The sequence below is a fragment of the Dermacentor albipictus genome, unplaced genomic scaffold (assembly GCF_038994185.2).
Source record: "Dermacentor albipictus isolate Rhodes 1998 colony unplaced genomic scaffold, USDA_Dalb.pri_finalv2 scaffold_12, whole genome shotgun sequence".
Lineage (NCBI taxonomy): Eukaryota > Metazoa > Arthropoda > Arachnida > Ixodida > Ixodidae > Dermacentor > Dermacentor albipictus.
Window position 1 is genome coordinate 10,420,871 of NW_027225566.1, and position 27,781 is coordinate 10,448,651.

General features: G+C 47.9%; 2 protein-coding genes across 3 annotated transcripts in view; one reads left to right on the forward strand and one right to left on the reverse strand.

Moving 5' to 3' along the window:
* The window catches only part of LOC139051570 (biotin biosynthesis bifunctional protein BioHC-like), a 162,864-nt gene that overhangs the window by 14,886 nt on the left and 120,197 nt on the right, over nt 1–27,781 (reverse strand). The gene's annotated exons all lie outside the window — the stretch shown is intronic.
* Nucleotides 6,717–27,781, forward strand: part of LOC139051571 (sulfotransferase 1B1-like) — a 143,063-nt gene continuing 121,998 nt past the window's right edge. The window contains exon 1 of the mRNA XM_070528536.1: nt 6,717–6,893. The gene's annotated coding sequence lies outside the window, so the exon portion shown is untranslated. The remainder of the gene's footprint in view (nt 6,894–27,781) is intronic.

The following is a 27,781-nucleotide window of genomic DNA, read 5'->3' on the forward strand; positions in this document are numbered from 1 at the left end:
TGATTCTGTATTTTAAATGCTGACATGAAGCAGACAGATTTTCATGTCTTCCTTTTTATCTGTTTTTACACCTAATTTTAAAATTATGGCTTCCTTTTAGGTTCCAGAAAGGGGAAGCATTGGGGGCAGAGAATCCCATGTTTAAGAAGTCATTATTGTTTACGCGCATGCTCACGAAACCAGTTAATTAGAACCGCTCGTGCCTCCCGAAGTGAAAGCAAGGAGCAATTAGGGCCTTTAACTGTGTACACGATGGCACAAACCTTACATCTCAGAAGCCGGAGAGTCACTTGGAATTGAAAATTATTTGAAAATGTAAAATTGTGATTTCTTTAATCTACTTGCCAACCTAGTATGCTAGTGGAGGTAGAGATGCATTCAGTGCAATGAACTGAGAGCATCTGAGTAGAAGATTTGTTCATCAATTGGCGGATGTGAACAGATACTGTTATGCAAAAGCCCCTTAGTTTCATGGCTTCAGTAGACATTATTCTTCTGGGCTTAAGATAGAGTGCCACTGTGAAGCGACGAATTAATCTTCCTAGACAGATATGTACTTGTTTTGAGACGAAGATTCTGTGAAGTGCAATAATTTTTCTTTAGTGCATCTTAACCACATGAGTAGGAAAAAAGCTTTGGTTTCAGGTAGTTGGTTCATTGTACAAGTATATGCATTGTTGCATGCAAAATCCATGTGCATGGAAGGGATATGTGAAACAGGATGGTGCCATTCTCAGTTTATATTTTTTGCTTCGTTGATTGTCTTTTTTGCTCTGCCTGTACTTATGCTTATGTCACCTTTGATGCATCATATTTATCACATCTGATTTATGGTTCACATCTGAAGCCATGCTATACTTTAGTTAGATTGCATATTCAATGAGTCACAATAATTGATCATGTAATTATGAAAGCTGCTCCTCAGAAGTATAGCATTCTTACCCTAATGGGAATGGAAAGCTACCATATATCACAGAAAATTTGATGCGCAAGATTTTAATGCCAATGATCCTTGCACTTTTATACTCATTTGCTACACACTAGATAATATTGTAAACTTAATTTTATTTCTTTGTGAGAAAGTGTAACGAGTAAATCCCAACAGCACCAGAAAACTACTTTCGTGAGGGGGCCAACCGAATAAGAAATAGAATATGTATCTGTACCAGTTTGAGAGGGCAGGAAATTGCTGCAGAAGCACGACAAGACACACTTATAAACAATGGGGTGCAGCCCATACATGAATAACTTTAAGTGAAATATTAGCAAACCTAGCTAGACCTGCAGCCTCATGAGAATATACAACACATTTCTAAATGCACTTTACTATCGGTCAGGAACATCCATACGCTGTACAGGACGTTATCAAATGAGCTGCTGCCTTAGAATATGGCACACAAAAGTTTCTTGCACAATTTATCTACATTACCGGCCCCATGCTTAGCATTTCAACTGGTAACCTCTGCCATATAAGCGCATGCCTTTTGAGCCAGAAATGCGTTTGCTGGCCAGTAATGTGGCGCATATTTCTCTTCAATCATAGTGTCAATACTTTGTGAGTTTGCACATGTTTGTTCTATGTTTAACTTTCTATTGTATGCTTTATTTTTGAAAAGAGGGATTCAATTTAAATTAAAGGAGATTTCTACACTGTACTACTGATGAAACGTTTGAGAATACACGTATGTTTTATTACAAGATCTGTTCTAAAGTCATGGGCATCATTGTAATCTGATTTTATGTGTTTGTCAGTATGTTTCTCAAATTATTATTCAGTTTGTCTTGTGATTGATCAATAGTGATTTTGACCTTTTAAGAGAAAATGTTTCATTTCAGTAACTCGGCGACTACAGATTACATCCCATTCTCCAAGCACAAGTGCAGGAGCAGCTTGTGAAGGAACCAAATATTCCCCACATGTATGTATTGCGAATCCCTTCAAACGTGACCATGGATCTACATCGTGCTTTCACACTATTGGGAAGAGTACTAGCACTCTGTTCTGAAGGAGTACAAGCACTCTGTTTGGGGGAGTAGAAACACTCGTCTTGGAGGAGTAGTACATGGTTTGGAGGAGTAGAAGCACTCGGTCTGGGGGAGTACTTTTATCCCTGTGGGGAGAGTATTAGCAGCCTGCGGAAGAGCACTAGCACTCCCGGTGGGCCACTCTGCGGAAGAGTACTAGCACTCTCTTGCGGTGGTGTAACTAAACTCTCTCGGGAAGAGTTGACCTACTCTCTTAAAGAGGGTCGATCTACTATAGGACAAGCAGATACTCCCTAAAAGAGAGTGCCCGGCACTCTCTTTGTTTTTAGAGTAGATATCGATAAAGGAGCGTTAAAAGGACACTTAAGCAACACGCTAAATCAGTTTAAACGGATAAAGCGATCATCATAAACACGGTTGTCGTTAATTTAAAAATAACGGGTTTATTATTGTAAGAAAAAATGAAGGTCAAAGTATCACTTTAAGAATTTAGCCCAGAATCCCCAAGGCCGGTACGTTTCTGGGACGTCACACATTCCAAAGTATATTTATTTTCGTATTTAGGCCTCGTTAGCCGAGCAAAAGTTCCCGAAACTCGCCATGTTGAATCTTTGGCCCATTTAGAACACAGTGTAGTCTAGGTTTACCGCTAAAGAATTAGCTGGGCCGTAGGAGACGCCGTAGAAATCCATGATGTCACAGTACACTCGTGCGGGAACTTAAAGAAGGCGTCGCCGCTTGTCTTTTGTCATTGCGCTTTTTCTGGCTTAACAAGGGTCTTACCGTGGTAAGGGGGGTGTTTTGGATTTGAAAGAAGGGAAGTTTACTGATACAGAAGAAATCATTTTCTCCTTGTAGTGTTCCGTTAAGGTATTGAGTAACACGGTTATTGAAACCTAGCTGGGCATGCCATATTGTTGCGTCTTCAGGATGCGAGAGGATGCATTAATGATGACCAGTGAGGGCGTCTTGGTTAAGTTCACGAATGCTTTTGTTAAACAGAGGTGATTCACGGGAAATGTGTAAAGTCTTGCGCGGCACGTGCTAGCAGAAATTACGTTCAAGAAGGAATAGAAAGGAATAGGAAAAATGACCAACCTTTCCCCTACCGAAAAATGGGGCTGAGCGAAGCATTTCCTGCGTGCACCTGACCTTCGCCACGGTTAAGTAACCCACAGGTAACGCTGCAGCATTGCCTCGGCCTCCCGTTCTCTGAGCTCGAGATGTTCTCCTCGTTGCTATCCGATTGCCTAGGCTCGCGCGGCTCTACCGCCTGGTCGGCGCGCCGACGATGATCCCTTTCACGGGAGAGTTCTCACCGCCGCTCGTCAAAGGCTGCCCGTTACTCGGGAGAACGCACAACACGTAGCCATCCGCTCTGTTTTCCAAGACTGAACTCAACGGAAACGAAGCTGGCGCAGCGCGCAGACAGCGAGCCCATTCACGAGCGAGTTCTCGCCGCTACTCGTAGAAGGCTGCGTGTTCCTCGGAGGAACGCACAACGCGTGGCGGTTTCATTCTTTTTCCCACACTGAAGTGGTCCGAAACGAAGCCGGCGCAATGTACATGAAAACCTTTACTGCCCATTTCCCTCCCCGACAGAAGAAAAACAGCACTGACTGGCGGCACGCGTGCCATGAGCGCGTACCTATGCAGCTGAAATCCTTGGTAATTACTCATACTTCCGCGCCAGCGAAGCTGTTAACTCATCAAACCGCCCTTTCCCGCACCTCACCTGCTCTGGGAGCAACTGTTTTATTTTGCTTCGCCACGACGCCACCAAAACTTGTGAGCCAATACAAGCTTCGCTTGAGAAGGAATGCAAAAGATTGGCCGAAAACTGTGAATGAAGAATAGGGCCAAATGTAATACTGCGTTTGTATAGCTTACCGTCGAGGAAAAACGGCTCTCCAGAGGGAACGATCGCGCACACTTGTTTGGATTTAGCAGTGGGCCGGTACTACACATGCCTGTTACTGCATGATACGTTGCGAGCGTATGTCGATTTAAAGGGCAACTCCATTGATGTTTGACCATGTCAAGATAATAGAATATTTAGGTTCCTGAGACCCCTGTTACGTATCAATGCGGCGATGAGCATTCCTTAGACTTTTACTACAAGGCAACCCGCTGTTACGCCCCGAATCGGCAGTGCGCATTCTTTCGGTGCTTCCCCCGAAGCAGCCAGCTATAGCGGCGCCCGGTTGCCTGGCGACGGGGCCCGACACCGTCAGTGAGGGGCAAACAAGCGGCTCACTTGTGAGCGACCGCATCCATCGCCTTCCGTGGAAGCGGTTAATACAGTTAAATACAGTTAAATAAACGGGAACAGCGACAGACGCCACGAAGATAAAAGGACATGCTTTATGAGATGTCGGTGGCTGATAACCTACGACAGTTGCCCGAGTATCAAGGGCACTCAGAGAAAATGAAAATATGTAATTAATAAAATTATTAGCACAATGAGCAGGCGGTGTTGCAAAGCGCCAGGGCAATATCGTCACCGGTGGTTTCATTTTCAGCGCAGTTATGCTTGCGCATAATGCGTTCCATTTTGCTTACCGAAAAATTAAATTCCGGGGCGTTTAGGCTTCCCCTTTAAGAGTGGAACGCGATAGCGTTCAAAGATCCCCGACTGCTTCTCAGGCTTCCCGGCAAGGGCAGCTTCTGTAACCGTAATGTTTACCGGGAAACGCTGGCAGCAAGCGCTATGCACGAAGGCGACGTTTATGGTAGAAACGCGGCCTCTTGCGCGGGACGATCTCGTCCCGCCCAAGAGAAACGCTGCGTCAAAGAAACAGCTGCGTCAAAAAGGAAATAAAAACATTATTTTTAAGTTTCTGTTATCGTTTCGCACTTACTAGTATTTAAACTTGAGAAGATTTAACATAAAAAGCACGCGCTCTCGGTGTTTTCTGTAATGACATTTGCTGGTGGGCTGTCATTGACTTTGCAGTGGCGAAGAAGTGGTGTGAAAAACGCCTGACGCACTCTTTTGCCTTTCTACAGATTACGTTCTGCGCCGCTACACAGAACACCCCGAAGGAATCGCGGAGCTGAGCGCACGCCAGTACTTGCTTCCGTCGCCGATACCCCCCAGGAAAGAAAAGAGAGGGAAAGAATCAGAGCCGTTTCACTCTGTGCAGGTGGGAAACCAGTGAAGCTGTCTACAGGGTGTCCCAGCTAACTTTAGCCAGAGTTAAAAATACGCGAATGCCACGTAACTCGACAGAACCGAGGTGATTTTGCTTCCCGTCGCTTGGAGATAGTCAGATTAATTGTTTCTTTCTACCTAACTACGTAAGTAGTCCCAATTAATTAATAAACTTATCAAATACTATACTTGGATGAAAAGTGTCTATGCGAAAATTCCAGAACGACATGAAAAAACTGCCGATAGAGCTTTCTGTTCTTTAATACGTGAAAGCTCTAGGGAGTAGGCCAGGCGGGCAGAGGACGGGTGACTAAGAAGCACCTCCACCACATGGTACGTCACAGTAAGGGTCGACTTTTATTAACCCCGAGAGACGTGGCGAAGGACCCTCGGCACAGTCGACTATGATGACGCGCCGGTCGTGAAGACTGCTTTTGGTCTCGTCAACTCCAGTTGTTGTACATGCCCCCTAAAAAAAGCTGAAGTAAAGCATTCATTCATTCATTCATTCATTCATTCATTCATTCATTCATTCATTCATTCATTCATTCATTCATTCAGATTCCGAGGACTAACTCTGTAAAGAATGTAAGACCAGGTATGAGCAACGTCAGTGACAGAATGGTGTGGCAATGCAACCCGCAAATACTGCATGTCATATAGCAAGGTGTGGCGTATCCATATACCTAAATGTATACGGAAAGTTTCACTCACGGACAACTCCGCTGACGTTGACACCGGTGCCGACACGGGGGACTTTCTGCACCACGGGGCGCTTAACGCTGTCGCGTTAAAACTAACCTGTAAAAGAAGGACTCCGAAATTGTGGGGCGCCGCGCCTTAGCGTCAACGGAATGCGACAACTTTGCACCCAGAGAAGCCATCTTACGCATGCCGAGCTTCGTCTTTGTGTTGTGTTGCTGGAACGAGGACAAAAAAAAAAAAGAATAGTGTCGCTTGTTGCAGGGTGACCTAGCAATGCAAAACCCGCTGTGTCAGCGGCTTTCTGCGCATCGAAAGCGATGTTTAGAAATTTCACTTCGAAATCTAGTACTGCGTTTATGCAGTGCTGTTATACCTCACTTTAAGATACGGTATCAGGATGCAGTCACAGGAACGTCTGCCGAGCCATTTATAATTTCCTCTGTGACTAAAAAAAATGCCTTATTAACATTTCACATTTCCCACGATAGATTTATTTCTCCTTCAATAAATTATGAATTTGGAAAACTCACAAAGTAAAAACACAAATTCACAGTTACGATATAATTATTATTCAAAATTTAACTTCCTCATTTTTTACGTCTATCTTTTACTTTATGTTTTATTAATAAGTTTGTGTCACTATTCCTATCCAGGCAATGCTGACTACCTTGTGATACACTACTTAATGTCATTGATTATCGGTTTATTTCTCATCTTCGATTACTCATTCAGTTTCCTTTTATATTACTCATTTAATTGTTAACTAATTTATTTCATTTTTCAGTCGTACTACCACCCGATTCGTGGTGCATCCACCACAGTAGGTTTGTGCCATTAACTAAGTCTTCTTCATCATCATCATCACCTGGCGGCAAATAACCGGCCCTAGCACCAGTTCCAAGTATGGTAGGCTCTGGCACCTATCCTAATACACACAGGGACCACTAATGTTGCAGAAGACGGTTGAACCGGGCCGCAAGAGGCTGCGCACCACCCATCCCGCCTCACTCTGCTAGGCCGCTAACGTCACTCACTATTCACTTTCCAGGTAAGCGTCCCAGAGGAGTCCAATTGCTTTCCTCCTGAATACTAAAATTCGTCGAGAGTACACAAAGTCCCTTTCTCCTATGTGCGGTGCCGTTATACGCTTCAGTCCATTTAGTGTGCTTTGCGCTATGCGTCAAATGTAGGACACCCTTTTAAATAATAATCCGTGTCGCCAAGGTGTGCATACGATGGTGACCTGTTAATTCCTATCGCTGACCCTGTCTCGATGCGACAACGGATGGCGGCACCAGCAGAGCCTTTGCGTATCGATGTCTGACCCGCGGTAGAAACATTACCAGGCGACGCGGTAACGCTGAGACTGAAATACGTTTGTTTGCTCTTTCTTTCGGTATTAATTATCGTAAGGCTTTCCTTACGCGGAAGGCGTCCGGCACCGGTCGGTGCAGCTATGCCACAACCTACAGAAATTTACAGAGGAGCTCACAGCGCTGTATTTTCAGGGTGGTGGCGTCACTGCTCTCGTAAGGTTACGTTTATTTTCTCGCGTGTGCAAACTTTACTTTCTGTAAACATTGTGGCTGAAAAAGGCAGAAATTTAAATGCCTTTCACCCGAGGAAAGACAGGTCGGTCCATGGTAACGGCCGTTTAGGCTCCTATTCTCCAAGGGGCACTCTAGACTTAGAAGAAAAAAAGAGGAATAGAAGTGGTTGGCATACGCGCAAATTCATGCCCGGAGGACCCGTTCGTAGCCTCAAATCTAAGGCCATTTTGGCGGACTAATGTATTTCACCAGCTTGAAAATACCTAAGTTTAGTGTAATTTAAAAAAGAAACGTCCAGTTCGCCAAAAGTATTCGAGATTCGTCCACTGCAACTTTCTACATGGCAAGGATGTAGCCTTGGTATGTTGAATCATATGCACATTAAAAAAACAAAGTGTTTCGGGAACTCTCTTTGAGGGAGTATCTGCTTGTCCCACATTTAACTCCCTTTCCCAGAGTAGATCGAACCCTTCTGTCAGATAGCGGAGTAAGTCCCCCGACAGAAATTTAGTACTGCAGCGCTAGTGAGTGATAGTACTCTTCTGCAGAATGCTAATACTCTCTCCCCACAAGAGTATTAGCACTCCCCCCCGAACGGTGTTTGTACTCCCCCAGACCGAGCGCTTCGACTCCTCCAAACCGAGTGTTTTTACTCTCACATACAGAGCGCTTGTGCGCCGCCTAACAGAGAGATTGTACTCCTTCAGAACAGAGTGCTAGCACTCTCCCCAATAGTGTGAAAGCACACGAAATGTAGAGCCATGGTTATCTTAGAGGGTATGCGCAATACATACATGTCGGGAATACAGTTTAAACTCAATTTAACGAAGTAATGACCCCACTCGAATTATTTCGGTAAATCGATAAATCAGTAAAATCGAGAAACTTTTTCGGTACTTTGAAATCGAAAATTGTAACGTAGCGACACGCAAAGGTTATCGCGGCATTCAGTTTGCCTCTAGTCCAGTCATCTGTCGCATAAAGCATGAAATAACGAAAGCAACCACCACCACCGCCCTTTCCGAGGTAGTGTTGAGTCAGTGGTTCCGTGCAAGGGCGCGGTGTGCAACCTCGTTAAAATAAAGCTAGGGATAAGACCATGGCGCCTAGATGGTATAAGACGACAGCTTTAGAGCGCACGCTCGAAGAACAACCCGTCTGTGTCAAAATTAAAAATAAATCACCGCTCTTTTTACTGATTTATTTCAGGAAACACTTTGTTAAATCGAGTTCCGCCAGGTTTCTTTTGTTCATTTGGGTTGATGATAACATTGAACGCTATGGATGCCTGCCGCGGAATGTAAGTTTCTTCGTTAGATCAGGAACTTCGTAAAATGGGGCTTTGTTAGACCGAGCTTTAACTGTATTTGATTCCTTTATAAGCAGCTCCTGCACTAATGCTTGATGACTCACATTTTATCTCTAGTCGCCTAGTCACTCAAATGAATATTTTTTTCTCTTAAGAGGTCAAAATCTTTACTGACCAGTCACAAGACGAACTGAATACCATTTCAAGAAAGATACCGATACACACATAAAATCATATTACAATTATATCCATGATCTTTCCAGCACATCTTCCAATAATAACATACACTTTATCTAAAGTTTCATCTCTAATGCGGTGTAGAAATACCTTGTATCTTCAATAGGCATCATTTTTTTTCAAAAATGATGGATACATTGGAAACTTGGAATAAACGTGCGCAAACTCACAATGTATTGGTACTACGATTCAAGAGAAACTTGCGCCACATTACTGGCCAGCAAACTCATTTATCGCCCTAAACGCATACACTTATATACCAGACGTTACCAGTTGAGCTGCTAAGCATGAGGCTGGTAACGTAGATAAATTAACTTATTTTCATGCCATATTGTAAGACAGCAGATCATTTGATAACGCCCTGTACAGCGTATGGCTGTTCCTGACTGAGAGTATTGTGCATTTAGAAATTTGTCGATTCTCATGTGAGGCCACACGTCTAGTTTCACATAAATATTTCACACAAAGTTATTCATGTATGGGCTGGACCCCCTTGTTTCTAAGTGTATGTTTAGTCATGGTTGTGCAGCAATATTCCGCCCAGTTTTAAAAGCGATGCAGAGGCGTATCATGTCTCCTATTTTTCGCCTCCTCACAAAAGTAGTTTCCTGCTGCTGTCAGGATTTTGCAATTGCACTTTCAGCCAAATAACTAAAATTAAATTTACAATATTATCTCGTATGTAGCAAAATGATTATAAAACTGCAAGGAACATTGGCGATAAAATCTTGTGCATCAAAATTCATATCAGATTTTTTATAGCTTTTCAGTCCATATTACGGAATGAACGCTAATCTTATCAGGAGCAACTTGCATATATATATGAAAATTTAGTGCGACTAGTAGAAAATACAATCTATCTGAAGTGCAGCATGGCTTCAGACGTCAAACAAAAATCAGACGTATGAATGTGATGTGCTAATGACGACGGAAGCATAAGCACAGCAGGGGTGCTATAACGTAAAACTATTCCAAACTTTTCTATTCCAATTCTGCTATCAGCCCTCTGCGATTGGTCAAAAACGTTTTTCGACCACCCCCTACTTCACCTGTCAGTCACGCGACGTCACGAAAACCGCAATACCTCCCCATCTGATATGATGTGTACACACTGATTATGGATGATTTGACAGAAAAAACAAAAACAGTTATTTCTGATTCGATCCCTTTTCGCCATTAGCGCTCGGCTATTGGTAAAGAGTTTTCGGGCTGCACCTACTTCACCTGCCTGTCACGCGACGTCACAAAACCGCACAAACTCACCGCGTCAAAGTGACGTGTACGCGATAAAGATGCATTAATATGCCGAACAAAACTGAATTTCTTTCAGAATAGCCGCAGGCTGACCCGTTCCGAAAGGAATAAAAGATGGCTGCCGCCGATCGCTGAGACGCTGCCTACTCGCACCTGCCAGAGAGCATGGGTGTATTTGCGTATAATAAAACCTCTTGCGTGACCGTGTAACGTTTTCAAGCGCTTTCGGCACGTTTACTACCTCATTCTGCCAACTCTTCTTTGCTGAGGGTCAGTTTTAACGTCATCCTTAAGCTTCCGTTGCATGCCGCCGCGATTTTCGACCAGCCACCACAAGCTAAGTAAGGGAAAGCCGATCAATCGCCGACGCTGGCGCCACCCTCTTTATCCGGTTATCGATTTTCAGTGCACTGGCTCTGCCCCAGTGAAATCCCTCTCCACTTGAGCTTTCTCCTCGCCTCTTGTCAGCCAATTAGATACGACAAGCCGTTCAGTGTAGGCAATGTTATTCGTTTTTCAAGCAAACAAAAGTGACCTCCTATGAACGAGGAGAGCGTTTGATTGGTCTGTTCAGACAACCCTGCGGGTGACCGTCCGGTGCATGCGTCGGTGGTTACGCAAGTTTGACGTCAGGAAATTGGAATAGAAACATATTGGAATAGTTTTACGTTATAGGGCCCCTGGGCAATGCACGAAAAAGACTAACCAAGAAGCAAATCATAAATCGGGATAGGTACCATCCTGTTTTACATATCCCTTTCATGCCCGTGGATTTCGCATGCGGCTATGCATATACTTGCGCAATGAGCCAACTGCCTGAAACTAAAGCTTATTTCTTACCGAAGTGGTTAACGGTACACTAAAGGCAAATACTAAGTCAACGCGGACTGTTTAAATACCGTCCCAGAAACCTCGCAACGCTTCTTTCGTGCCAAGAAAAGACTAAGCTTACGAGAAAATTGTATCTGAAGGGCTCGAATACCTTTTTCGAAATTCAAATCTCCCGCCATCCAACCAGGGGAGTGGTGACGTTGCATACGCCATCAACGCCTTTTGCTGCCGTCGGTTAGTAAAACGGCGCCCGACAGACGGCGGCACCGAGTCAAGACAGAGGGGTGGATTCGCCGCTGCAGCTTCTTTTTCAAGTGCCGTAGGGGGCGCTGCGAGCAGCCGAAGAGAGCGGACGCACTTCACATGCGCTCTGCAGTTTTTGGGCTTCTTGACCCATCCAAATCGACGGGACCACCAAATTTTGGTTGGAATCGACGCCGACAGCGAAGCGGATCACGCGGAATCCACTTTCAAGCCGGTGGGTCCAGTATTTGTGGATTTTTTTTCGGACTTGAAGTTTTCCCAAGAGGCCGAGCAGAGCTAGGCCAATTAGGCCTAACACGGCAGCGGGGCTCTGCGGCCCTCCCGGCCTTGGCCAACGGCAGAGGAGCCTGGAGCGATAGCCAGAGTACTCAACCCCAGCTTAGCACAAACACCGCTACGAGATGCGACGAATCTCATGGCCGAAAACCACGAAATCATGGAAGAAGACTACCAAGACGCGGCCGTGGAGACCCATGACTACGGACCAGCGGCAGCCACTCAAGGCCTGAAAAGCAGCACCCCAGCGACCACAACGTCACAAGTAAGTCAAAATCTCGACGAGGACGCGGACTGGCAGATAGCCATTTCCAAACGGCAGAAGAAACGCCAACGCGACAGCCAAGCAGAATTTTTGGCGGGAACAGGGCTAGGGAACGGAAATTCCCTAGGCTCGGCGAAGAGCACAGGTGGCACGCCAGCCGCACTGAACGAAAGAGAGGGGGGAGGAGCGCCGAGGAGGATACTGCCTCCGCTGCCCAAAGACGACTTAAAAATAGTCCTCAGGCCCAAGGGACTAGCAGTGAAAAACCTGCAGACGCACCAAGTGGCGCGGGCGGTGGTTGCAGCCACCGGACATGTATGCAAGGCAGAATACCTTATTATCCGACTCCGCACAGGTTCCAACATCATTATTATAAGCACCGACAACGAAAGCGCTGCTCAACAAATTAGACGCATCTCGCAGCTGAAGTTTGGAGAGCACAGCTACGGCATCAACGCACACGTGGCGGCGCCGGAAGGAACGCTGCGCGGGGTAATCCACGGGGTGGACCTGGGAACCCCTGCCAAAGAACTCGAGACAAACCTACAAACCCGAACGCAGGGTGTGAAGATTTTGGCGGCAAGAATGCTAGGCCGGTCGAGCACTGCCGTCATCACCTTCGATGGCCCCACCCTCCCCAAGCAAGTTCTGCACTATGGGGGAGAAGTGTGGTGCTATCTCTATAGACCAACGAGACAGATCTGCTACATCTGCTGTCAGCAGGGACACCGGTCAGATGTCTGCCCGACTTCCGGGATCAAGACTTGCAGGCAGTGTGGCCAAAAGGATCCAAAGGAACACCATCAAGCCCCACGCAGCCGGCACAAAGGACTGCAAGCAACGTTTAAAGACAACAAGCGAACTACGATGGGGACCCCAGGGTCAGCAACGACGCGGCCGCAGCCGAAGCAGAGGCGGAGCCAGGAGAAGCGAGGCGACTACCGGAGCGAGTCGAGGAGCCGCAGCCGGGGCCGCAGTGGCAGCCGAGACCAAGACCGGAGCCGGGAGCGCGACGAGTCCTACCCACCCTTGGGCGGTCAGCAGGCCTGGGCGAAGCCGAAGCAACTACAGAAGAAGAGCGGCGGAGTTAAGGTGAGCTGGGGAGCCGGCCCTCCCAAGACGCTTTTTGCTCTGCACAACAGTAACAACACAAACACACAAACAGAAAACGAAAAAAGGCTTAGTGCCGAAATTAATCTTAAGAGGGAACAGGAACAGACCCGTGAAGAAAGCAGGCAACTCAAAAAACAAAGAAGTGAACTAATAGCAGAAATACCAGAGACGCGAAAAGCAGGTTTTCCGCCTGTCAGGCCATCCTCAGCCCCGCAGCAGAGCGTAGGAAGCCTACAGACTAACGAAGGGGGAACTTCCACAATAGACGATTTGAAAACAATAATACAGCAAATGCAACAGCAAATGCAGCAGCTAAATCAAAAGATAGCCATGCAAGATCAGAGCTTTTGAAATTATGTAAAGAATCAAAACACACAGAAAACTGTAAACGACGCCAGAGACCGGCTCTACAATGAGCGCAGGTTTGGATCAGAATCCCAGGGAGGAAACGCAAACTCTAATGCATCAACATGGCAGGACAAAACCAACTAGAGCAATGGAAATGAAGGAGCTACAAGCGCAAACAAGGGATCCTACAGCAGTTCATTAGCAGTAGAGGAACCCCACCAGATCTAATACTTTTACAAGAGACAAACTGCATTCCAGCCCTGAGAGGATATACTTGCCAGGAGAACGGACGAACAGCTACTCTAGTTAGCAACAAAATCACCACCATTGCACACAAAGCATTCGAGGATACACAGCTCGAACACATAGTAACCGAGATAATCCCCAAGAGGAAGCGTAAAGCTAAAAATACCTTCATAGTTAAAATCTATACAGCCCACCTAAAAATAGGGGAGACTTCATTAAACTCTTTACAGGAGAAAAAAGCTAGCGGAACAAAACACCCTGATAATAGCCGGGGATTTTAACACAAAAAGCCCGCACTGGTGCAGCAGAATTGAAGACAAAAAGGGACGCAGCATCTGTACAGCAGCAGAAAACAGGCTGCGAACTACTCACAGATGAGGGCCAACGTACTAGACAGGAGAATAGCGTCAGTGTGGACGCATGTCCCGACCCAACTTTTGTCAGGGGCGACAAGCAAGTGACATGGGAAAACTTGCAAGAAAATCTGGGAAGCGATCACTACATCATTAGGATCAGCACGGAAGCAGAAAGCAACAAGAGGAAAATTGGTAAGGCAACCCTAACAGACTGGGACGCCTTCCTAATTCACTGCAAACAGCTAAAAGGGGATATAACTTCAGGAGAAGAATGGAGCCAACAACTCCAGCAAATCAGGGACCTCTACACCAAAGAGGTAGATCGAACAGAACAAGCGCCGAAAGTGGACAAGCGACTCCTCAGACTATGGGAGGAACGACGGGGCCTAACCAAGCGCTGGAAGCACCAAAAACTAAACTGGAAACTAAAGAAGAAAATTGCTGAAATAACACAGCAAGCGGAGGAATATGCAACGCAGCTAGCGAGACAGGGGTGGTAACAGTTTAGTACCTCACTGAATGGCACCCTCGGCACAGCTAGAACGTGGCAGATCCTCAGAACACTAATGGACCCAGGCAAAAGCAAAACAGAAAGCAGCAAAGCTAATCAGAGACTAATTCGCCAATATGAAGGGACCGAAGACCAGCTACTCCAAGCAGTACGAGAAAAATGCTATGGGAAAGACTTGGTTGAAGGCTATCAAGGCGACTACCAAGGAGAGGAGAACCCCAGAACAGACCGGCCCATCACAAGGGAAGAAGTTGTCGAATCCATACGAGCAACCACGAAGAACACGGCGACAGGGGCGGACAAGATTCGCAACTCGCTAATACGAAACCTAAGTGAAGAAGCAGTAGACCAACTCACCATCTACCTCAACAAATTATGGGAAGACGGAACAGTCCCAGCAGAGTGGAAGCACGCCGTGGTGGCCATGATTCCCAAGCCCGGCAAGAAACTACAAATTGAAAACCTCAGACCAATCTCACTCGCATCGTGCCTCGGCAAGCTGTTTGAGAGAATTGTGACCCGACGAATCCAAACGCACCCAGAAGACAGAGGGTGGTACCCCAACACCATGTTCGGCTTCCGGGCAAACCTATCCACCCAAGACATCCTGCTACAACTAAAAGAGGTACTCGAACCAATGCCGAAAAACGGGGAGAACGTCGTCATGGCCATTGATATCAAAGGGGCCTTCGATAACGTATGCCACGCTGCCATTATGGAAGGACTCAACACTACCAACTGCGGGAAGAAAGTACATGCCTATGTCAGAAGCTTCCTTACAGATAGAACAGCGACAGTAGGCCTCGGAGACCGGCGGAGCGACACCTTTCAAACGCCATGCAAGGGCACTCCGCATGGCTCGGTAATTTCGCCTACACTTTTTAACATCACCATGGTCAAGAAGCTCAACGAAGTGCAGGGCATCAGTCATGCCATATATGCAGATGACATAACCATCTGGACCACTGAAGGATCACTAGGGAAGAAGCAAGAAGTGCTACAGAAAGCCGCCGCTTGCATCCAGGAATATACGCAGCAAAGAGGCCTCAGATGCTCCACGGAGAAGTCTGAGCTCCTCAGAGTGGGAAGGCACCCAACAGATGCCCCACTCGAAGTAAAACTCGATGGCCAAAACATTCCGGAGCAGAAAATGATCAGGATCCTTGGCATGTGGCTGCAGGGCAGCCGGAGGTGCAGCCACACCCTGTGCCTGCTGAGTGGAGCAGCGGGACAAGTGGGTCGCATGATCAGCAGAGTTGCGCACAAGAGATACGGCATGAAAGAGGAAGATACCCTCAGGCTGGTCAGCAGCCTGGTGGACAGCCGGTTCACATACTCGCTGCCGTGCCATGTAAGCATCAAAGCCGAAAGAGAACAAGCCGAAGCAATCATTCGGAAGGCATACAAAACAGCCCTTCATCTCCCAAGAAACACAACCAATGACAAGCTGATGCAACTGGGAATCAGCAACACCTTTGAAGAACTAAAAGAATGCCAGTTCAAGGCACAAGCGCGAAGGCTCAGTAACACAACAACAGGAAGGGCGCTTCTGACTAAGTTGGGTTGGGAAATAGAAAAACCGCAAAGTAAAAGGGCGATAATACGGGACCTGCTAAGGAAGAAACTACGCATACAACCTGTCCCCCGCAATGGACCCCAATCTCCATACCAGCAGGCGACAGGCTAGGGCAGAATTCTACGAAAGAATGATGGGGCAGAGAGACAACACAGTCTACACAGATGCTTCCCTCCATCCAAAAGAACAGAGGAAACACGCAGTAGCGGTAGTAGCTAATAATCAAAGCAAACTAATCACGCGTCTCAGGGCAGCGGCATCAGTGTCATAATATATGGTACGCGGGAGTGCGAAGCCTAAACACATGAAGACAGTGCGCCGTGCGGTGGCGAAGAGGACCATCATCATCATCGACATCAACTTGGGAGCGCCGGCAGTGGCGCCTCAAAAAGCGTGGCGCGAGAGTGTGGCCCGTGGCCCGTGGCGTGAGCAGTGCGCGAGGTTCGGCGGTCGACGAAAAGCAGCTTCCTCGCTGGGCGTCTGGCCCATAGGAGCTATCGCCGACCGCGCCAATACGCCACCCCCGAAACAACACTGTCGCCCGCTGGGAGGGTACCTCGCCCCGCTCTTCCGCTGGGCACTGGTCCAGGAGAGCTGGCGGTCCGGAACCGGGGCACTCGAGCGTTCGGGTGAGCGGCCACAGTGCTACCCCGCCAGCTGTGGACGCGACCCGGTGACTGCGGCCGGCTACCTGAGCCCCGCAAGGCGGTCCGACCCGGCCGTCCAACCCGGCTGTCCGACCCAGCCGACCGACCCGGCCGTCCAACCCAGCTGTCCGACGCAGCCGACCGTCCCGGCCGTCCAACCCGGCTGTCCGACCCAGCCGACCGTCCCGGCCGTCCTACGCGGCTGTCCGACCCGCCGGCCGACACTGTTGTCCGACCCCGCTGGCCGGCATCGGTTCAACGAGGCCTCAGACACGGCGACACACGCTTCCGCCGGAACTGTAGGCCAATCGTAATCCGCCGATACATCTAGTGCATGTCGCCTATGAGGCATTTTGGGACATTGTCACGTGTGTGTGCCGTTATCTGTGTCGTGTACGTCAATACCAGTCTGATGTGTGTTTTTGCTTTCGCGTGCTGCTTCTCCCTTTTTCTGGAGTGATCCGGCCCAATAACATCACAATCAGACATAACCGAAGCAGAGGAAATAGCTGTCGCACTGGCAGCAGAGGAAGGATACAGGATAGGAAAATCCCTCAACATCCTTACAGACTCACAAGAGGTGTGCCGAAACTATATCAGGGGTAGAATAAGCAGCACGGCACTCAAGATCCTTAGTAGAGCACCGCTCTATGAAGGACAACCTACACACAACATAATCTGGATACCAAGCCACGCAGAGATTCAGGGCAATGAAGGGGCGGAAAGCTTAGCTCGAGGCTTCACCATCCGAGCGGGCACCTCAGTCCCCCCGGGAGAGCCTCAGATTACTTGCGGGGACAGTTATTCAGAGCTGCTAAATCTATATAGAGGGCGAAGATTCCAATATCCCCCACCACACATAGCATTGACGAAGGAGGAAGCCGCAGGATGGCGTAGACTGCAGACGGGTTCCTTTTCAAATCTGTACATACTAAGCAGGATGTTCCCCACACAATATTGCGCCGTATGCCCATGGTGCGGAGCAAGGCCAACACTATATCGCATCACATGGGAATGCGAGAGAAGCAAGACATTCCACAAACATGCAACACCAAGTGTGGAGCTATGGGAGAGCCGGCTCACCAGCTGCGAGCTAGGGGTCCAAAGGGCCCTCATAGCACGCGCAAGCGAGGTAGCCCGACTCAGTGGTGCCCTGGACTAGGGGCCCACCCAAGGCTGAAGAGGAGCCAAAGTTTTCAAGAATGAAGGCGTCGTCCTCAGCTCGCTAATATCTTAAAGAACCAATAAGGTTTCCATTCCATTCCATTCAAGTGCCGTAGACCGTTAAGGCATCCGGCGACATCACATGGAAGTTTAATTCTCTGCTACTTGCAGTTTGTGCGAGTTTCGCGAGCCAGCATAATCAGCGCAACACTACGCGATCAGGAAAGTACTGAAACGCGAAAGCGTTGGCGGCGCAGAGTCGAGCAAAAACGAAAGCTTTCAACCACCCGCGTCGTTGTCAAGGGTAATTTCAATGAGTTATGTTTTCTAAACATAAAATGGAACTAGACAAGTAGCATTTTATTTAATCTTATAATACAATACGAGGATGCTATTTGCAACGAGTTGTTCAGTACTAGTGACAAAATTTAACTGAGAAGTGCTTTCGTCATCGGACAAGTGCTTGAATGTCCCCGGGGGTCTCTAATCATGGCCTGCATTTAGCTCGATTTCTCGATTATTAAGGCCCTATTCGCGATAATCATGCTGCCTTAGAAATCCTCGAGCGCTAATCTATCACTTTAGTTTGACTTATTATTTGTTTCTAGGGTTCCTTTAAGGTACACTAAAACAATAAAAACTATCGCACTTCACAGAATCTTCTCTTTGCCTAAAAACAAGTACATTTGTGACTGCGAAGACTTATACAGTGCCCAAAGCTACAATGGTTCTCAAAACGTGGCTGTGCACTGGAAAAATCACTTCTTAAGTCGTATTTTGTGCAGTTCCTCTCCTTAGACAAGTGAAAAATCTAATTCTCAGCTGACATTTATTATAAAACACAGAATGGCTTTCTTATATTTTCCATGCATTGCCTTGAATGCTCACTGCAGTTTGTTTTGACAGAATGGATGGTCCCATCGTCGTTTAAATGTCCACTGCACTGTGACATGACTGCTCTATGACAATCACAGTGAATTTTGCAGAAGAAACTGGCATCATTCATCCCATTGAAACAACGCTGCCTTTTGTGCGCAATTTATCTAATTTTACTTTGTAACACCAGGAAATGTAGTTATTCAGGTACAGATCAAGTTGACCTCCATGCCATGGTTACTGGGATTTTGCATCTGTCGACGTCAATCTCTCGGCTATACTGAATATGGCCGAGATCACAATAGGGAAGATGTCACACACAGCGCTGACCTTACACTTCTGTATTAGACACCTTTTTTAACAATACAAGAAAGTAGACATTCCAGTTTATTCGTTCAGCTCACTTACCCTTCTTCCTGCGATACTAGCATAAGTTGTAAGCTATGCCCAGATTCTTGGGAACACAGGAATTGTACAGTGAGCGTAGAATTATACTTTGCGATGTCGGAATTAGTTCTTCCAGTGGCCGTTTAAGACTTTTAAAATGCTCAACAAGTGTTCGGTTCGATCATGAAAATGTAGTTTAAGAGGTCACGAGTCTGTACAACAACTTGCGCACCTGCGGCAAGTTGTTTGTTCATCCACTTTAATTTCCATTAATTTAACGTTTTTTTGTTTAATTTACTAAGCACAAATTATTTCCCCTATGTTGTCCTAGGTGTCAGTGTTTGCTGGCTTCTTATGATATATATATATATATTTATATATATATATATATATATATATATATTGACACGTGTACTTATCTTTATCGCGCAACCACGTTTCGACGCTTAACAACTGTAATCGCAGAGCGAGGGACGCGCCTGCATGTATCCGACGTTTCTGGAAAGTTATCGACGCTTCTATCCGCGTGTCTGTTGTCGCCGAACCTTGTGTTATCAGATTTCATCGCGTGACACGAATGGTGTAGAACTTTGTGGAAGACACGCGGGTCCCATCAGTTAATCTGGAACATTCGACGACTGATCTATAAAAGCGGACGCGCTTGACCCGCTGATCAGATTTTCGACGATCGCCGAGCGTGTTCGCCGCTTTCGTTGTGCTATAAGTGTAGCCTGTTTTGTGGGCACAGGTTCGCCCAATAAAAGCTAGTTTTGTATTTCACAGTACTGCTACTGTGTTCTCTCTTCACCGTCACTACCACGTGACATCTGGTGGAGGTGCTTTTCGTCCATGTACAGGACGCCCCCGACAAGCCGTGATCCCAGCCCAGACCGCAAACAGAACACCAACGAAGTCCCGGACCACCGAGCAAGCCGCCGTCTTCAACAGCTGCCCCCGGAGCACGGACTTCTACCTGAGAAGACCAAGAAGATTGTGGCCAAGGCAACAGCAATGGCAGCCCCAGCGTCCCCCATCGTCCTGCAGCAGCCCAGGGAACCACCGACGTTTCGTGGTTCCACATTTGAGGACCCGGAAACCTGGCTGGAAACGTATGAGAGGGTCGCTACGTTTAACAACTGGGCAAGCGACGACAAGCTACGACATGTCTATTTCGCATTGGAGGACGCCGCCAAGACGTGGTTCGAGAATCGAGAAGCCACCTTGACGACGTGGGACCTCTTCCGAAGCGGCTTCCTGAAAACATTTCAAAGCGTCGTGCGAAAAGAGCGAGCCCAAGCTCTACTGGAGACAAGAGCGCAGCTGCCGAATGAGACGATCGCGATTTTCACTGAGGAAATGAGCCGTCTGTTCCGCCACGCCGACCCAGAAATGTCCGAGGAGAAGAAAGTACGTCTACTGATGCGTGGCGTAAAGGAAGAACTTTTCGCCGGTATGGTAAGAAGTCCACCGAAGACCGTCGACGAGTTTCTTCGTGAGGCGACGAGCATCGAGAAGACACTGGAATTGCGGAACCGGCAATTTGACCGACGCACCAAGCCAACAAGCTACTCCGGAATTCAATCACTGGCCACGGACGATTTATACGAGACCATCAGGGCCATCGTGCGCGAAGAACTGCGCAAGGTCTTGCCATCGTCGCAGCCTCAAGTGGCCTCGATCGCCGACGTCGTGAAAGAAGAGGTGCACCGATCGCTAGGAGTTCCTGAGGTGCAACCACAATTACCGCAGCCCCAGCCAGAAGCGATGACTTACGCCGCCATCGCACGCCGTCAAGCTCCCCCTCCGCGACAACGCCAGGTCCCTGTAACGCCGCAAATCCGTCGTCCACCGCCGCCGCCGCCAGCACGCCCACCCGTCACCCAGCGCACCTACGCGAGGAAGACGGACATCTGGCGTGCTCCTGACCATCGCCCGCTCTGCTACCACTGCGGAGAAGCGGGTCACGTCTACCGACGATGTCCGTACCGGGAGATGGGACTGCGAGGTTTCGCCGTCAACGCGCCGCGTCCACAGCTTGGCGAGCGCCCACGTGACATCGCCGATTACCTCGCCGCTACTCAGTGGAGCCCTCGACGGCCGTCCCGTTCGCCATCACCAGGCCGCTACCTGTCGCCGCAGCGCCGACCATACACTGGCCCAGCCCGGGGCCGGTCAGCGAGCCCATACCCGGAAAACTAAAAGCAGCAACCGATGGAGGTGCGGTTGCTGTTCGTCGAACTGACGAAGATCCTCCGCCGCCGACGAAGACGACGAAGAAACCATCTCGACGACCTAATGACGACACGCCGCCGTCCCGACGAAGTCTGGAAGCCAAAACTACACCGACGAAAGACGACTTGACGACGCGACGTTCCAACTTCATTTCAACACGACGCAGCCGTGATCCAACGCCAAGACCTAACTGCAATGCCAAGCAAAGAACAACCGACCTCGACGTGCTTCTCGACGGCCACGCAGTCACTGCCTTAGTCGACACAGGGGCCGATTACTCCGTAATGAGTGGACACATCGCCGCCCAGTTGAAGAAAGTGAAGACCGCATGGGAAGGCCCTCAGATTCGCACCGCTGGAGGACACCTCATCACGCCGACTGGGATCTGCACGGCAAGAATAACCATTCATGACCGGACTTACCCTGCCACCTTCGTTATCCTCCAACAGTGTTCACGAGACGTCATTCTCGGTATGGACTTCCTGGACCAACACGGCGCAATCATCAACCTCAAGTCGAAGTCAGTAACGCTGTCGGAAGATAAAGCAATGCCGCCGGAGAGCCCTCGTAGTCACCACGCCTTGAGTGTGCTTGAAGATCAAGTGAGCATCCCGCCTCGTTGCAGCATTGTTATTTCGGTCAGCACCGAAACACCCGCTGACGTAGAAGGCGTCATCGAAGGCGACCAACGTCTACTGCTAGACCGTGAAATTTGCGTCGCAAGAGGGATCGCTCGACTGCATGGAGGGAAAACTGAAGTGTTGCTGACAAACTTCAGCCAGGAGTTCAAGCACATCAACAAGGGCACGACGATCGCGTACATCGAGGAAATTCTGGAAACAAGTAATGCGTTTGTCCTATCGGATTCCGCCGCATCTACCCCGACGACCATGGTTCCCGAACCAGACTACGACATTAATCCAAATCTCCCTATGATTAAGCAACAGCAGCTGAGAAGTCTGCTCCGACGATACAAAGGCTGCTTTTCGACGTCATCGAGGATTCGACAAACACCAGTCGCCAAGCATCGCATAATCACCGAGGAATGCGCTCGACCACTCCGTCAGAGCCCTTACCGAGTTTCGGCGCGAGAACGTGAAGCTATAAGAGAACAAGTCGACGAAATGCTGCGCGACGACATCATCCAGCCATCGAAAAGCCCGTGGGCATCGCCTGTTGTTCTGGTAAAGAAAAAGGACGGAACCCTACGTTTCTGCGTCGATTATCGGCGTCTGAACAAGATCACGAAGAAGGACGTATACCCCCTCCCACGGATAGACGACGCATTGGATCGGCTCTGCAACGCTAAATACTTCTCGTCCATGGATCTCAAGTCTGGCTATTGGCAAATAGAAGTCGACGAAAGAGATCGCGAAAAGACCGCCTTCATCACCCCAGATGGCCTCTACGAGTTCAAGGTTATGCCATTCGGACTGTGCTCGGCGCCTGCAACGTTCCAGCGCGTGATGGACACGCTTTTAGCAGGATTGAAGTGGCAGACCTGTCTAGTATACTTGGATGACGTCGTCGTCTTCGCCGAAAATTTCGACGTTCACCTTAGGCGGCTGGCAACAGTACTAGAGGCCATCAGGACATCAGGACTTACTCTGAAGCCGGAAAAGTGCCGCTTCGCTTACGAGGAGCTTCTATTTTTAGGCCACGTCATCAGCAAATCTGGAGTCCGCCCCGACCCGCAGAAGACAGCTGCCATAGCAAAGTTCCCACAGCCCATCGACAAGAAGGCAGTGCGTAGATTTCTTGGCATGTGCGCCTACTACAGGCGATTTGTCAAGAACTTTTCACGCATCGCTGAGCCGCTGACGCAGCTAACTAAATGTGACGTCGAGTTCAAGTGGGAAACGCCGCAGGCCGAGGCATTTCAAGAACTCAAACGACGCATGCAGTCGCCGCCCGTACTTGCGCACTTCGACGAGAACGCCGATACCGAAATCCACACTGACGCCAGTAGCCTAGGCCTCGGCGCCGTCCTGGTCCAGAGAAAAGATGGACATGAACACGTGATAGCTTACGCTAGCCGGTCGTTGTCAAAAGCGGAAGGCAATTATTCTACAACCGAAAAGGAATGCCTCGCCATCGTTTGGGCTACAGCGAAATTTCGCCCTTACCTATATGGCAGGCCATTCAAAGTCGTCAGCGACCATCACGCCTTGTGCTGGCTAGCGAATTTAAAGGATCCCTCAGGACGGCTAGCACGGTGGAGCCTCAGACTACAAGAATACGACATCACTGTAACATACAAGTCCGGACGAAAACACTCAGACGCCGATTGCCTATCACGCGCCCCCATTGACCCGCCGCCGCAAGATGACGAGGATGACGACGCCTTCCTTGGTATAATAAGCGCGGAAGACTTCGCCGAACAACAACGAGCGGACCCGGAACTTAAAGGCCTCGTCGATTATTTGGAAGGGCACATCGACGTTGTCCCCAGGGCATTTAAGCGCGGATTATCTTCCTTCACGCTTCAAGACAGTCTACTCGTGAAGAAGAACTTCTCACCAGTCCGCGTCAATTACCTTCTTGTTGTCCCGTCAGGACTTCGTCCAGAAGTATTGCACGCCCTACATGACGATCCGACCGCTGGACACCTCGGTTTTTCCCGGACACTATCGAGGATTCAAGAAAAGTATTATTGGCCGCGCCTGACCGCCGACGTCGCCCGTTATGTCAGAACATGCCGAGACTGTCAGCGACGCAAGACACCGCCGACAAGGCCAGCCGGATTACTACAGCCAATCGAGCCTCCTTGCCGACCATTCCAGCAGATCGGGATGGACTTGCTGGGACCCTTTCCGACGTCAACAACCGGAAATAAGTGGATCGTCGTGGCGACAGACTACCTCACACGCTTCGCTGAAACTAAAGCACTGCCGAAAGGTAGCGCAGCCGAAGTGGCGAAATTCTTTGTCGAAAACATCCTGCTTCGACATGGCGCCCCAGAAGTCCTCATCACCGACAGAGGAACGGCCTTTACAGCGGAGCTTACCCAAGCCATTCTGAAATACAGTCATACAAGGCACAGGAGGACCACGGCCTACCACCCGCAGACGAATGGCCTTACGGAGCGGCTGAATAAGACCCTCGCCGACATGCTAGCGATGTACGTCGACGTCGAACACAAGACCTGGGATGCCGTCCTGCCGTACGTAACATTCGCTTACAACACGGCGGTGCAAGAAACAACACAGATCACGCCGTTTAGGCTGGTTTACGGCAGGAACCCGACGACGACGCTCGACGCCATGCTGCCCCACATCACTGACGAAGAGAATGTTGACGTCGCTAGCTATCTCCAGCGCGCCGAAGAAGCCCGACAGCTCGCCCGCCTACGGATCAAGACCCAGCAGCGTACCGACAGCCGACACTACAACCTCCGAAGACGCTTCGTCGAGTACCAGCCCGGCGACCGTGTTTGGGTATGGACCCCGATACGCCGGCGAGGACTCAGTGAGAAGCTGCTGCGACGCTATTTCGGACCCTACAAGGTCATCCGACGTATTGGCGCACTAGACTATGAGGTCGTGCCAGACGGCATTTCGCACTCACAGCGGCGCCGCGCACGATCTGAAGTGGTCCACGTGGTGCGCCTTAAACCATTTTACGGACGCTGATGAACTTCCTTAGTTTGTTGTTTTCTTTGCTACGAGTGCTTTTCTTTGTTACTTTCGTTTGTTTGCAGCATCGGGTCGATGCTTTTTAAGAGGGGGGTAATGACACGTGTACTTATCTTTATCGCGCAACCACGTTTCGACGCTTAACAACTGTAATCGCAGAGCGAGGGACGCGCCTGCATGTATCCGACGTTTCTGGAAAGTTATCGACGCTTCTATCCGCGTGTCTGTTGTCGCCGAACCTTGTGTTATCAGATTTCATCGCGTGACACGAATGGTGTAGAACTTTGTGGAAGACACGCGGGTCCCATCAGTTAATCTGGAACATTCGACGACTGATCTATAAAAGCGGACGCGCTTGACCCGCTGATCAGATTTTCGACGATCGCCGAGCGTGTTCGCCGCTTTCGTTGTGCTATAAGTGTAGCCTGTTTTGTGGGCACAGGTTCGCCCAATAAAAGCTAGTTTTGTATTTCACAGTACTGCTACTGTGTTTTCTCTTCACCGTCACTACCACGTGACAATATATATATATATATATATATATAAATATATATATATATATATATATATATATATATATATATATATATATATATATATACATATATATATATAATGAGAAGCCAACAAACACTGACACCAAGTACAACATAGGGGAAATTGCATGTGCTTAATAAATGAAATAAAGCAATGATTAATTAATGGAAATTAAAGTGGATGAAAAAACAACTTGCCGCAGGTGGGAACCACTTCAATTTCCATTAATTATTCGTTACTTTATTTCATTTATTAAGCACATGCAATTTCCCCTATGTTGTACTTGGTGTCAGTGTTTGTTGGCTTCTCATTATATGACTAATAAATATCGGGTCCCTCGGTTAACCCCCTTTCTTCTCGTCTATTACATAACGAGGGTCTCGAATCCGGCAACATTGATGCCTTCAGGTAGCATATGTGGGTTTATTGACCAGTTGCCTTCACCCGAAAAAGATCACGTTCTCGTGACGCCTGCGGCAAAAAAGACGTTCCACGTCCGCCGCCAAGGTCTGTGAGTGGGGGCGCTGGCTAGCACTCCCAGGGTTCTGCTAGTACACATAAATACCCAAGAAAGTGGATGGGGAAACGCCGCCGCGGTAGCTCAATTGGTAGAGCATCGCGCGCGACATGCGAAGGTTGTGGGTTCGGTTCCCACCTGCGGCAAGTTGTTTTTTCATCCACTTTAATTTCCATTAATTAATCATTACTTTATTTCATTTATTAAGCACATGCAATTTCCCCTATGTTGTACTTGGTGTCAGTGTTTGTTGCCTTCTCATTATATGACTAATAAATATCGGGTCCCTCGGTTAACCCCCTTTCTTCTCGTCTATATATATATATATATATATATATATATATATATATATATATATATATATATGTATATATATATGGTGTCCGTAAAGGCATGGTGCACGTTTAACCGGTCACAGGAAATCAACGAAACAAGATAGAAATGAGAACTCGTCCCCCTCCCCTCCCCCCAAAAAAAAGATAACTCTCAAAGTTTATTACCTGTGCAGTACAGTTCGATGTGGCTTCCATTTGTTGCCCTACACACATCTAGACCATGTTCAAATTCTTCCTCCACACGGTTAAGGACGTCTGCTTAAATAAGTAAATAATGTGTGCGATTCTCTGTTCTAAATGACTAAATGGTGGCGCTGCGTTGTACACGCGACGATATTCACGGTGTACTTTGGTCACGGATTCGAATATAGCAAGCCACAGAACATTCTCAACTTTCCTCTGTACCATCCACACCTCACCTGGTGTGGGCTGCTGCTGCGCAGTTCGTGGTGCTGCGCCATCTCCTGTGTGCGCGCACCCTTGCACATCGGACTACAGAAACTTGGAGAGTGCTCCTTTTATTTGGTGAAGATTACACATTGCTGGCTTGTTCTGTAGCTTTCCTATCATCGGTCAAAAGTGCACGATCACTTTACGGACAGACTATATATATATATATATATATATATATATATATATATATATATATATATATATATATATACACTGTGCGGATAAATGCTTTCATTTCATTTAACCCTATAAAATTTTGCCCACATAAGCCATCAATCTAACCGGTTTTTCTTTTTGCTTGATTAATACTATATGTTCACATCCACCAATTGCTAAAGTGTTCCACGCTGATACTCTGACAGTTCTTTAAATTGAACACATACCTGCCTCCACTAGCAACATGGCTGGCGAGTAGATTGGGTCACCCTTATCAAGATCTCAAATACCTGTCCCAAGCACACATATGACTATACTACAGGAGAAACCATAGTTTTACATGCGCTAAATTATTTTTTTTTCAGTTGCAAGCGACTCTGTGGCTTCTAATTAAGACGTAGGGTGCACACCACGGTGTACGCTGCTGTTGAAGGCCTTGCTCGTTGATCCCGCTTCTTGAGTCACGAGTGGTTCTAATGAACTGGTTCCGTGAGCATGTACGTAAACGATAATGCCTTCTTAAACTTGTGGTACTCTGCCCCCAATGCTCCCCCTTTCTGGAACATAGGAGGAAGCCATACTTCTCAAGTTAGGTGTAAAAATAGATTCAAGGAAAGAAAAAAATGTGTCTCCTTCATGCTAGCGTTTAAAATAATGAATGACGGTAGTTTTCATTTACACCCTTGCATTTTCGTGCTGTTAAATTATGTCAGCAGCTAACCAAGCATAAACTATTGCTTTTTATAGTCAACATAGGCACCGTGCTCATTGCAAGTATAATGTTACTAAGCAAATCTACAATCTGATTGTATAACTCTTTTTGTAACACGAATATATCTGTTGAGAGGCAAGACAAAGAGG